This window comes from Cervus elaphus, chromosome 3, assembly GCF_910594005.1.
Source record: "Cervus elaphus chromosome 3, mCerEla1.1, whole genome shotgun sequence".
NCBI lineage: Eukaryota > Metazoa > Chordata > Mammalia > Artiodactyla > Cervidae > Cervus > Cervus elaphus.
The window spans coordinates 25,140,871-25,154,563 of record NC_057817.1 but is presented as its reverse complement, the minus strand read 5'-3'; the positions used below and the strand labels follow the sequence as shown (position 1 = coordinate 25,154,563).

The 13,693-nt window shown below is 38.0% G+C and overlaps 1 pseudogene across 1 annotated transcript; it reads right to left on the bottom strand.

Moving 5' to 3' along the window:
- Positions 1-3,415: 3,415 nt before the first annotated feature.
- On the bottom strand, positions 3,416-4,403 carry LOC122677948 (annotated as a pseudogene). The gene has a single exon (XR_006335964.1). The product of XR_006335964.1 is annotated as a succinate dehydrogenase [ubiquinone] iron-sulfur subunit, mitochondrial-like (transcript).
- Positions 4,404-13,693: the final 9,290 nt, after the last annotated feature.

Genomic DNA, 13,693 nt, shown 5'->3' with positions numbered 1-13,693 from the left:
TCTTGAGGGAAGAGGGTTACTGTATCTTTTCTTTGTGTTTCCAGTGTATCACATAGTGTCTGGAACATGGAAGGTATTCAATAAACGATGATGGAGTGAAAAATGATCAATGAGTCAGTGAATGAATGAAATGAATGGAAAAGCAAAAATAAGACTAAAGGTTAGGGGAAAATAAACAATGAGTTTTAATAACTAAGAGGTTCACTAATTTAGTCACACCCCCTTCATTTTACAGACAGGGAAACTAAAACTTGTATTAGTTAAATGACTTGTCTACATTAGTTACTGTCTATAGCAAGGCTATAGAGCAACAGGAGTTTGAACCTCAACTAAGCCCCTGACCTTTTTTCATTATTATAATACTGACCACATTGTATTGTCAGTCTTCCCCATCACATCTAATTCCTTGAAGACAGTAATGATGTCTTATCTATCTCTAATCTATTCTTTGATTATACTGACGAAGCTAATATTGCTCATGGTGCCATAGAAATAACCTCAAAATTAGACATGTGGACCTGCAATCCCCTTTAACATGACTTCTCTAAATTCCAGACATTCAAAAACATCTGAGTGTGCTTTATTGAAATAGCTATTGATTCTGAGCTTCAGAATCAAATGCAGTCCAGTTCAGTCGCTCAGTCGTTTCCAACTCTTTGTGGCCCCATGGACTGTAGCATGCCAGGCCTCCCTGTCCATCAGCAACTCCTGCAGTTTACTCAAACCCATCTCCATTGAGTTGGTGATGCCATCCAACCATCTCATCCTCTGTCATCCCCTTCTCTTCCCACCTTCAATCTTTCCCAGAATCAGGGTCTTTCCAAATGAGTCAGCTCTTCACATCAGGTGGCCAAAGTATTGGAGTTTCAGCTTCAGCATCAGTCCTTCCAATGAACACTCAGGACTGATCTCCTTTAGGATTGATTGGTTGGATCTTCTTGCAGTCCAAGGGACTCTCAAGAATCTTCTCCAACAACACAGTTCAAAAGCACCAATTCTTCGGCACTCAGCTTTCTTTATAGTTCAACTCTCACATCCATACATGACTACTGGAAAAACCATAGCCTTGACTAGATGGACCTTTGTTGACAAAGTGATGTCTCTGCTTTTTAATATGCTGTCTAGATTGGTCATAACTTTCCTTCCAAGCAGTAAGCGTCTTTTAATTTCATGGCTGCAGTCACCATCTGCAGTGATTTTGGACCCCGGAAAAATAAAGTCAGCCACTGTTTCCCCATCTACTTGCCATGAAGTGATGGGACCAGATGCCATGATCTTAGTTTTCTGAATGTTGAGCTTTAAGCCAACTTTTTCACTCTCCTCTTTCACTTTCATCAAGAGGCTCTTTAGTTCTTCACTTTCTGCCATAAGGGTGGTGTCATCTGCATATCTGAGGTTATTGATATTTCTCCCAGCAATCTTGATTCCAGCTTGTGCTTCATCCAGTCCAGCGTCTCTCATGATGTACTCTGCATATAAGTTAAATAAGCAGGGTGACAATATACAGCCTTTACGTACTCCTTTGCCTATTTGGAACCAGTCTGTTGTTCCATGTCCAGTTCTAACTGTTGCTTCCTGACCTGCACACAGATTTCTCAAGAGGCAGGTCAGGTGGTCTGCTATTGCCATCTCTTTCAGAATTTTCTACAGTTTGTTGTGATTCACATAGTCAAAGGCTGTGGCATAGTCAATAAAGCAGAAATAAATGTTTTTCTGGAACTCTCTTGCTTTTCAATGATCCAGTGGATGTTGGCAATTTGATCTCTGGTTCCTCTGCTTTAGTGAAATAGTGTAACAACCCTGAGCTTCAGAATCAAATACACCTAAGTTTAAATCCTAGCCCAGGTGGTGCAGTGGTAAAGAACCTGCCTGCCAGTGCAGGAGATGCAGGAGATGCAGGAGTCGTGGGTTTGATCCCTGGGTCAGGAAGATCCCCTGGAGGAGCAAATGGCAACACACTCCAGTATTCTTGCCTGGAAAATTCCATGGACAGAGAAGTCTGGTGGGCTACTGTCCATGGGGTTGCAAAGAATCAGATGCAACTTAGCACGAACACATGCATTAGGGATATTATTTAAAACTTTTGAACTCAGGTGCTTCATCTGCAACCCAGATCAGAAACAGGTGGGTTTGTATGGGGGTGATTCAAAGATAATTCTAAGTTATTTAAAATAAATGGTTGATTCGATTATGATTCTAAAAAATATGAAGTAAAAAAAAAATTAAAAATAGGAAGTAAAAGGAAAAAAGAGGAGATTGGGGACTGGGAGGAAGGGAAGGACAAAAGATATTTTAAGACGTTAAAGCCTTTGCAAGTAACCACAAGAGGGCATTAAAAACAGAGGGGGAAAGATCTAAGATATTAAAAATTCTTGGTTGGAAATATTTCTTTAGGAAACAAAGCCACTTCTGACCCTAAACTGTACATTCATAAAAGAGACTGGGGTGGGCGTAGAGGACGTGGAGAAAACAGTTCATTCAGTGAGGCCCTAGAGGGCAGAAATAGGATCATAGAATAAATGTTGCAAGTAAATTTTGATTTGCCCCAAGAAAGAATTTTATGATAGCATGAGGACCTGGTTATGGAGTCACTAAGTCTGAGAGGCAACAGCTTTGCTTTGGAATCCCGGAAGCTTAAGTATCCCATTGTATGACTTTGGCCCAGTCATTTTACCCCCAACTTCAGCTGTCTCATCTGCAAAATTCAGACCAAAGGTTTTATCCTTTCTGTTTGGATGCTGGTGCTTATTAAGACACTTCCTACATCCCTGAGTGTAACAGAAGAAATTGATTTGTGACCATCAATGCATTTCCCAACCAAACGCAGATGAGTAAATGAGGATATAACTTAGATCAGGAAGAGGAGGTAAAACTTTGTGTATGAATTAGCTGATCCTCATATTCATCCTTTTAATGAGTAACACAGAGAACACATGCATTTCTGTTTCTGCTTTGAGACCTCTCTTATCCGTTTTTCTGTTTACTCTTTCAAAGGTCATAAGTTTACCTCTGGGTGAATACATTATGGTAGAAGAGCTTTTATAAATTATAATAGAAAGACTTTTAAATCGATTTGGACACCTTGAAATGTATGTGAAATTAGCTTGGCAAGGCAGCCATCTAACAGAAGATAAGCTGCAGGTTAAATTCTCTAAACTGTGTTTTCTGATTGTATCTATACAAATTCTGTTTGGACATGGAAACTGTAAGTATCAATTCACCATGAAATAACAAATCTAAGAAAAGACACTAGGTCCTAAACATAAGTTTTCCACAATTTAGATAATATTTTTCTTAAGAGAATAGGGCACACTGCTAAAATTCTATTCAGAAAATGTGAATAGATTAAAAATGAGTTTGATAAATTAATACAGTAAAGTACAAGAAAATAAGATGTCTTATGGTCTGTATAACATTTTTTTTTTAATAAACTAGAATAACGTTTATTTCTTGGACTGTTTATTGTACATGCTGTATTTGTGGGAAATCACGACCTCTGAAGGAACTCGGAGGTCAACTGCATTCTGAGCTGGCTACAGTCAGGTTGAGCTCAGCACAGTTAGGCAGAAGCTTGCTTCTCTTTGTAGGTTGCCATCATCTTCTTGATTTCAGCAATAGCTTTCCCAGGATTCAGCCCCTTGGGGCAGGTCCGCGTGCAGTTCATGATGGTGTGGCATCGGTACAGAGAGAAGGGGTCCTGCAGCTTGGCCATGAGCGCTCCTCCGTGAAGTAGTCTCTGGAGTCGATCATCCAGCGATAGGCCTGCATGAGGACCGCGGGGCCCAGGTACTTGTCTCCATTCCACCAGTAGCTCGGGCAGCTGGTACTGCAGCAGGCGCAGAGAATACACTCATAGAGCCCGTCCAGTTTCTCACGGTCTTCTATGGACTGCAGGTACTGCTCCTTGCCCCCCTGGGACTCATCCTTCTTCTTTAAGTAAGGCTCGATGGACTTGTACTGCGCATAGAAGTTGCTCAGATCAGGAACAAGACCCTTTATCACATACATATGTGGCAGAGGGTGGATTTTGGAAACTTTGTTGAGGTTGGTGTCGATCCTGCGGGTGCACGCCAGAGTGTTGCCTCCGTTGATGTTCATGGCACAGGAGCCGCAGATGCCTTCTCTGCATGATCTTCGGAAGGTTAAAGTAGAATCAATTTCATTCTTAATCTTGATTAAAGCATCCAACACCATAGGACCACAGTTATTCAAATCAATCTCATAAGTCTGCATGTGAGGTTTGTCCCCAGTCTTGTCTGGGTCCCATCGATAGATGGCAAATTTCTTGATTCGTGGTGCTGCGGCTGCAGCTGTCTGGGCCCCACGGCAGGCCTGCAGGCGGGCCGCGCCAAGGGCTGCGGCCGGAACCGGCGCCTCAAGGAGAGAGCGACCACCGCCGCCATCTTGGCTCCTGACGTTGGTCTGTATAAGATTTGAGAATGTGTTCTAAAGAAAAATTGTTGTCCCTTTGATGTAACTTTGCAGAACTGAGCTAAGGGATAGGGGTATAACTTTGAAACTGAAAGCATCACTGTGCTAAATCAGAGGAAAATAAATCATAATTTAACATTTTTCAATTAAAGAAATCTGTTTGGAGGTTCCAAAACACTATTCTGTTTGATATAGGCAATCAGATTTAAATTCATTTTTTTCACAAGTTGAGAGGGGAAAAAGTTTTAGTAACTATTACTCAAATCATCTCTATGGTATGTATAAGGTACACAGTAAAGAGAAATGGCTGGTCATAGGAAGACTTGTTTTCTAATCCTAGGGCGAGTTGCTGTGTGGCTTCAGATAAGTCCCTTATTACCTTAATTTCTTCAGCTATATACTACCTAGTATGAACAAGGAGAATGTAAATTAAAATCCTTTGAGAGGTATAAATTGTTCTGCAATGAAATATCACTAATGCATAATTCTTTTCCTCATTCTATTAATGTTGAAATGTCCTTAATATATCTTTGGGATAACTCATAATTCTTTCTTCCCTCCACCAGATTTGTTAAGTAAATAATGGAAGGCATTTTGGTAAGATAGGTAAAAGATTTAGTGAAAAAACCTGCTAAAGAAATAAAGCCAAATGCCTCTGAAAAAGGTAAGGGTACATTAAATGAAAAAAGCAAAGATCTACATTTAATGTGTTCATAAGACAGATACTACGTCTTTATTTTTCAAATTTGTCAGTTAAAAACAAAAGTAGTGGTGTAATATACTCAAGAGGTTTAATGTTACATTAATCAGAGCTGACAACCATGAAAACTATTTATTGTTGTATTTGAACCACTAATTTCAGATGAAATCTAAAACAGTCACGTTCCGATTGTTAACACTGACATGCCAACAAAAACCTTAAGGAAATCTCTGTAGCTAGATCACACTGTTGTTATGCACTCACTTGAGAAAACAAAAATTGTATGTAACTAAATCCTACTGTACCTCTACAGAGGTTTTGATAAAACACACCCAGACAGTCAAAAGTTGAGTAAATTATACTATAAAGCTTAATTTAAAATCTATGTTATCACTCACTGACTTCTGATAACTACACTTTTCGATTTAGTGTATGTAGTTAGAGCATTGTCTAGCCTAAATGAATCCGTGGTTCCATTTCTATTCCTACAGGAGTCAGTTAACTTGAAAAAGAAGAAAAAAAAGGACTAAGATAAATTGTGTATGGACAACTTGGGCAAAAAAACTACTTGAAAAGCCATCTTTGCAAATGAAGTACAATAATGCTCCAAACTATAGATAAATAGGAAAAGAAATGAATAAGCTCTACTTAATCTAAATATAGAAACAGGGCACGCAGTGATCCAGTTAGTAAAAGGCTTTCTTTTCTATTGCTAAACCTAATACTTCCCAGAGCAGATCTTGTTCTGACGTGTGAATTTCAGCAAGTTGATTAAATTCTGATCTCCATAGGAAAGTTATGAGAATTATAGTAAACAGTGATTATATCTGTGTACTGATAGATGTGAACTACATTTCTGGGGGTGAGCACACTGTGTAGGGTTTAGAGACTAGAAGCAAAAATATGTTGCACACATCAAACTTACATAATGTTATAAGCAAAATTACCTCAGTAAAAAATAAATCTAAAGTTTAAAATGAGAGAAAAATAGTGAATACAAGCTAACTACTAAGTAAAAGCAGCAGTAGCAGGAATAGCAGCAGCCACTGGTCTCACTCTGTCCTGAATGCCTGCATAAGTCTTGAGAATAAAAACTAAGAGCGCTTTACAAAGGAAAGGGTGATCAACTTTAGCCAGTGGTGAAGGAGTATCACTGGCTTTTGAATTTGACAAGAAATACCCTGTTTTAAGGGAACATTTTCAAAGCAGAAAGGTAGGGAGCCTGATTATAGGTGGTTAACAAAAACAAATGAAAATGGAGATGGCAGGATTGAGAAAAATAATATGACTGAGACTATCTTGCTCCATGGGTTCTAACTCACAAACACGAAAAATGTTTCATTAGTGCTTGACAATATATAAAGCTATTATGATTTCTACAGAGCACTTTGGTGATGAATTAAAAATTGGTAAGTAAAGTGGGCATGGGAAGGTGAGCCATATCTCTAAGTAGATATGGAGAATGAATTTTTAGCGATTGTAATTAAATGTAGTCTCATGCCAACTAGATTATTTCTACGCCATTGAGATCTACTGATAAAAGCTTCTCATTGACAATGTAAAGGAGAAGAAAAACAAAGTGGCTGAGACAAGAAGCAATAGGACAGGCAATTTCTTTCAAGCTGTAAAAAACTGCATGTTTTAAGGCAGATGGTAAAGACCAAGGGAAAGGGAAGAGAAGGGAAGATACAGAACAAGAAAAGCTTAGCAACAAAGTACCTCACATATTGGGGCTTCCCAGGTGGCTCAGTGGTTAAAAAAAAAAAAAAAAAAAATCCACCTGCCAATGCAGGAGAGTCAGGGCTCGATCCATGGGTCGGTAAGATCCCCTGGAGTAGCAAATGGCAACCCCTCCAGTATTCTTGCCTGAAGTTTCCATTGACAGAGGAGCCTGGCAGGCTACAGTCCATGTAACTGCAAAGAGTTAGACATGACTGAACACACACACACCCCTCACATATAAGGATAAGATTCACTAATATTAGCACCTAACATCTGTTGGGAACTATTATCATTTAAAAACTGTTATATTTATCATTTAAAAATTATCATTTTTAAATGATAATTTAAAAATTATTATCATTAAAAATTATCATTTAAAATGATTATCATTAAAAATTGTTATAATACAATTTACATCTGATTTTTATTGGTGTCAATATAAATTATAAATTAAGTAGAAACATTATTTATCCTTTCAGATTTATAATTTACCTTGAATTCATGTAGATTCATAGCTTACAAAAGCTTTCACATAATCCTCACAAAACAAAGTGAATCTGCAATCAGTTTTTTAATTCTTATTTTCAGGTAGAGAGATGGAAAGCTTGAAGGTTAAATGATTTGCAAAGGAGGCTTTTTTTTTTTCCCTTAAGTACAAAGTTGATTATGAAGAGTTATTTTTCCTAGAGAATTTTTGGGGTTTGGGTAGATTTTTAAGGGGTTGGACTTCATGACGAGCACTTAGTCTTCCACAAAAAGTTTTGCTTGTGTTCAGATTCCCTCCTTCTGCTTCCCCAAAGACCTGTGCCCTGATGCTGCTCCACTTTTGATCAGGCCTCCTAGAGGCAACATAATATCCATGCACAGTTCTCATTTTCCCTCCTTATTCCCCCAATTTAACAACTTATTTCTCATTATTTTCAGAGCAATCTTAACTTCTCTAATTCATTCATTTACACTAATATATCAGAACTAACAACAGTTTAACAAATTACTTCCTCCCAGATTTGCATTTTAACCTGGGGCCTCTTAAACTGTTTAATAATGTGGGCATTTCTGACTCTGAGAACCAAGTCAAAGAAGCTTGGTCTTTTCTGGCATCCCATCACACCAACACAGCAAAAGCATCCTTTATAGGCCTTTTTGTAGGAATAATCCTAACCTTTATTTCATGTGCGTGCATGCGTGCTTAGTCGCTCAATCATGTCTGACTCTTGTGACCCCATGAACTGCAGCCCGCCAGGCTCCTCTGTCCATGGAATTTTCTAGGCAAAAATACTGGAGTGGGTTGCAATTTCCTACTCCAAGATCTTCCCAACCCAGGGATCAAACCAGCATCTCCTATGTTTCCCGCATTGGCAGGCAGATTCTTTACCACAGAGCCACCTGGGAAGCCCCTTATTTAATGTAGGTTATATTAAACAAAATAATATGGGGGAAATATTCACAGTAAGACTAGTTAAAATTATAATTCTTTTGTACAATTTAACTTTGTCATCTGAGCCACCAGGGAAGCCCCACAGTGATCATGTTAAAACCAGATTTCATCTTAATTCAATAAAATGTTATGGGCGTTAGCAAGTAAGTTATATGTGTAGGTCATCCTTTAATACTATGACTATCACTGATTTTTAAAGGGCTTTCCTGGCAGCTTAGCTGGTAAAGAATCTGCCTGCAATGCAGGAGACCCCGGTTCCATTCCTGGGGCAGGAAGATCCCCTGGGAAAGGGATAAGCTATCCACACCAGTATCCTTGGGCTTCCCTTGTGGCTTAGCTGGTAAAGAATGTGCCCACAATGCAGGTAGACCTGGGTTCAATCCCTGGGTTGGGAAGGTTCCCTGGAGAAGAGAATGGCTACCCAATCCAGTATTATGGCCTGGAGAATTCCATGGACTGTATAGTCCATGGGGTTGTAGAGAGTCGGGCACAGCTGAGTGACTTCCACTTCACTTCACTTCTGATTTTTAAGAAGAGAAGAGATAATTTCATAAGTGTTGAATGGTGAATTTATACAAATTTCCTATGATCATTCCTGAGGTATTTTAGAGTGTTCATACAAATAGACCAAAAAAGAAAACTTTATATATATATACATATATATAAAGGGAAACCCAAAACTATTCATGTCACTTTTTTTTTCTGATTGACTCATCCTTCATTATTTTTTCTAAAGATCAGGAGCCACATATTTAGCTTTGAAAATTAAGAAATCTGTTTCAAGTGTCATTCTGCTTAGTTCTGTAAGTACTAGTTCCTGGATCAAAGATAAAATGAAGTAGATGGGGCTATCCACTTCACATACAATCTCCCTGCACCTTAAATGTACTGTGGAAATGTGGTTTTCTAAGACTTTATTAATCTCTGGTTAGCTGAGGGAAGGGAGGCTTATAGACACTGCTTACAGATGGCTGAACCAATGGTTATTACCACGAGGAACTTTGATCTGAAAAGGAGCAATCTTAAGATGGCAGAGAAAAGCAGGGTGATCACCCTAGCTCTTGCAGGTGAAGAACTGTTAGTTTTTTTAACTGCATACATATATCCTGAATCTACAGTACATGGTTTCCTTTGTATGATGAAGCTACCCACTGCCTTGACTGCTGTTTTCTATTCAGCTTTCTTGTTTTTAACAACCCAGGAGCAACACTGAAGGATTTCAATTTCCAAATGGTTTGGGAAGATGTAAATAATAATAAACAGCTATGGTTAACCAACTATGCTTTCCTTATTCTACCTTTTTTTCTTTTTTTAAAGATGTGAACCTAAAGACATATATAGAATATAAAATAAAACTTAGGTACCTCAATAATCTTCCCTCAAGAACGATTACTAGTATCTTCTGGCAAGGTTTACTAAAACTTTAAAAGGCAAAATTTCCACCCCTAACATTTTTCCTTTCGTTTCTCTCTCACTCTCCTTTTCCAGACCCTCTTCACCACTTTCTGTAAGAAAGGGGGACTAAAACATTGTCTGTGTGTTTCTCAGAGTACTGTAATGATTTTGAAACCTCATAGTATTTATCCTCCAACTGTCACTTTAGTACAGAAGCAAAACTCAATTTAGAGGATTATAAATATGAACAAAACTCAGTTCTTGACCTCAAGGAACTTTATAGGGTGGTAATAATCCTAAAAGAAATATTAATAATAATGATAAATACATTTACTTTTCTCTTTACACTTAAGGAAGGGTTACACATGCAAAACTTCATCTGATATTTTAAAATATCCTTGTAAGGAAGACAGGACAAATACTACTTTCCCAACATTACAGAGGAGATATAGATAAAACATGCAACTTATTTAAAGCCATAAAAATAAACTTATGTTGTGATTATAACTAAATAAACATGTTATAATTATCTATGTGTTGACCTTTGAACAACACAAGTTTGAACCACACAGGTCCACTTACACACAGATTTTTATCAATCAATAAATAATACTTTACCATAGGAACTGTGGTTGGTTAAATCTGAGGATGCAGAGGAACTGCAGGATACAGAACACTGACTGTAAAGATACACTTGGATTTCTGACTGAAGGAGGGGTTGCCACTTCTAAATCCCATGTTTTTTCAAGGGTCAACTGTATACACACACACACACACACACACACACAGAGCTTATCACCCTGGAAATGTGTCTTGGCTTAAGAAAATATTTTATCACACTAATCTATAATGCTTAAAATTTCATTTAGAAAGTCCATGTGTGTGCGTGTGTGCTCAGTCACATCCAACTCTGCAACCCCATGGACAGAAACCCACCAGGCTCCTCTGTCTATGAAATTTCCCAGGCAAGAATACTGGAGTAGGTTGCCATTTCCTCCACCAGGAAATCTTCCCAACCCAGGGATTGAACCTGTGTCTCTTGCATCTCCTGCATTGGCAGGCAGATTCTTTACCTCTGTGCCACTTGGGAAGCCCTGGCAAATCCATACTCTACAAGTATCTATAAGAAGTTCCATTCGAGCACAGGCTTAAATAGAGAGAAATGCAAAAAAGATTACTGGATGCTATTACATTACAAGTGGGTCAGTTTAGTACATGATAATTGGGTTCCTTAGAAAAATCGAAGGTTGGGATTACTTTTTGTCCTAGAACAAAATGGGAAAAGTTTGATGGGAGGAAGGACAGAAAGGTCTTGATAGACTGAGGTAAAGCCCTGGGCACAAGCAGCCTGAGGATTTGTAAGAAACTGAATAGGGTAGAGGCAGTGAGGATGTTAAAAGAAGAGACTTTCTAGCCTTCCAATTTTGTTCCACTAATGCCAAAATCCTGGGCTTGGTTGCAGTTTCCAGTAGGCCTACATTGGTAATTCTCCTCCAAGACCTCTAAAGAAACACTTAATGGTCCTTTAAAATTAAATCAGCTTTGGTACCACCTACTTCTCAACTTTCACTTACCTCCCCTATCTGCCACCATCCTTGTTCTTTCCTAGGATTTTCTTTAAAAAACAGTAGTTCTAAAGCCATTTTTTTTTTCTGTTCTTTTCTCTCTATTCACTTACTGAGGTCACATCTTGCCATCTGCTGTTCTGTTTCAACACTGCTCTCTCAACTTCTTTCTAACATATTTTTCACAAATTTAAGGTTCTTTGGGTAGCTCATTAAAAACAAAATTTATGCACTGCACTGTGTTGCTGCAAGTTAATCAAACTTTAGGTTTTAGTTCTTCAGTATTCTTGCCCACTTCCTCCATTTAATCCTTGATCTCCTTGTAACATGTAAATGAAGGCTGTGGACATTTCAGTGCCTAGCATGGTACCAGGCTCATAGGTACTCAAAAAATATTTTTCATAACTTTAATTAATAAATTTATATAACTTTAGATATGAACATTCAGTATGTAAAACTCTGGAAATCCTTGGAAGTAGTTTCCTCAAAGTTAACAAGCTCATAAATTCATTCATGAAAGACTGGATTAGAAAATTCTACAAATCAAAGCATAAAAAGCAACTCTAATGTTTGCAAACTTTGCAGTGTTTTTTGTCTTCCTTTAATTCATTCATATCTTCTTCTCAGGATATAGAAACGTTTGTGTTGCACCCACTTCAGAAGAAGATGTATATGGCTTCAGAATTGAGTATGAGAGTCATTAAATTTTAATCTTGTTTAGGAAACTGCTTATCTTGGGAAAAGGGCAAGTTGCCATTTTTTCCCCATATGGAGACTGTGGAGACAAGGGAAACCCCTCCACATTTTTTCCACAATTTCATATTGTGCTAGAGAATTTCTGATTTTGTTTATTCATTAAACATTTTAAGACTATTTTTGGTTAGCACTGTACTGAGTGAGATATACGAATGGAGTCAAGTGCATCGTCCTTGCCACTAAAGAAGTTACAATGCAAAGAGAGAGAACCAGGCGCGGAACTCGGAACAAAAGCTGTGACTGCATAATAATATACTAGTGTGGGGTGGGGGATGGGGAACCTGGAAGTCCAGTGGTTACTAGGAAAGTGGTATCCAGGAGGTGAGAGCTTTTAGGCCGGCTCCCAAAGAGGTTGATTTTAATGATCTGCAGGAGTGAAAGTAAAAGGGCTTTCTACTTGGGAGATAAACATCTGCCCTGATTTAAATGTGGGAAAAGCCCGAAGTGTGGGAGACTTAAGGAGATTGACTTCCTAGCAGTCAAAAGGCGGATTTGGGAAAGGACTGATTTTGAAAATACAACTGATAAGTTTGGGGAAGTCAGTTGATAAAGATGGGAAAGGATAGAGATTTTTGTTGTGGTTGTTATTAAAGCTTAGATTTGATGTGGTGGGTAAACAATAAATAGAGAAATTACATGAGAAGAATGATTTTTATGATAGCTATGTAACAATGAGATTGCAATAGAGAGGTCCTGATGCTCAGGAAACAAGCTAGATATACCATATTTTAGGCTTAGGTTGGTAAGACCTGAAATAAAATGGTAGCTGAAGAAATTTCAAAGTTGAATAGATAGTAATAAAAGGAAAAGGCTATGTTACAAACTATCCCGTTACTTACTATTCTTTAATTATTAGCCCAATTAACAATGATTTCCAGATAATTTCTCTCCAGTCCCCCCTTCCCATTCAGCACCTCTCCCTAGTTTACACCTTTGTAATCAAAGAGATTTTATTCAGGACATCCTTCTCAGTATTCTCCACCTATGCCTTACTCAGCTTGATTTTGCTTCATCATCTTGCCATTTCACTTCCTGCTGTTCATTGAGTCAAGTCATCAAATTATTTTAGTCCTTACAAGACCTTAAGGGCATTTATGATCTCAGAAAATTCTCTGAAATTCTGGCAACTAGGGACTTTGACCACACAACAACATAGGATTTATTTTCAAATTTAGAATTTTTGATTACTGATGGTACTCATTCTAAGCGTTTAAAAAAAATTATTGTAAAAACAAAAATTACTTGTAATCTTGCCACCATTATTGAAATGCTGATTTATTCCTTCCAAATGTTAAATGTGAATAATCTTCACATATTTTAAAATGCAGTACATATCTTTTAATTTAATGGGAGGATAATTGCTTTATACTGTTGTGTTGGTTTCTATCATACATAACATGAATCAGCCAAAGTTATACATATGTCCCCTCCCTCTCAGTACATCTTTGCATCTCGCTTTTAGTTTTTACTTTCATACGGTTATTTTGGAGGCTCCTAGAATTCAAGTAGCTCTACTCCAAATTTTGCTAAGACCCCTGCTACTGCTGCCTCCCTGTAATTCAGTCTCTACTCCCTGTATCCTCTGATTATTCATAACTTTTGCTCCTTTGTGGTTCTTGCTGCCTGGCATCCACCACTTGCCTACTCAATGCACCTTTAAATCATCATTCAGTCCACCTCAGTCCC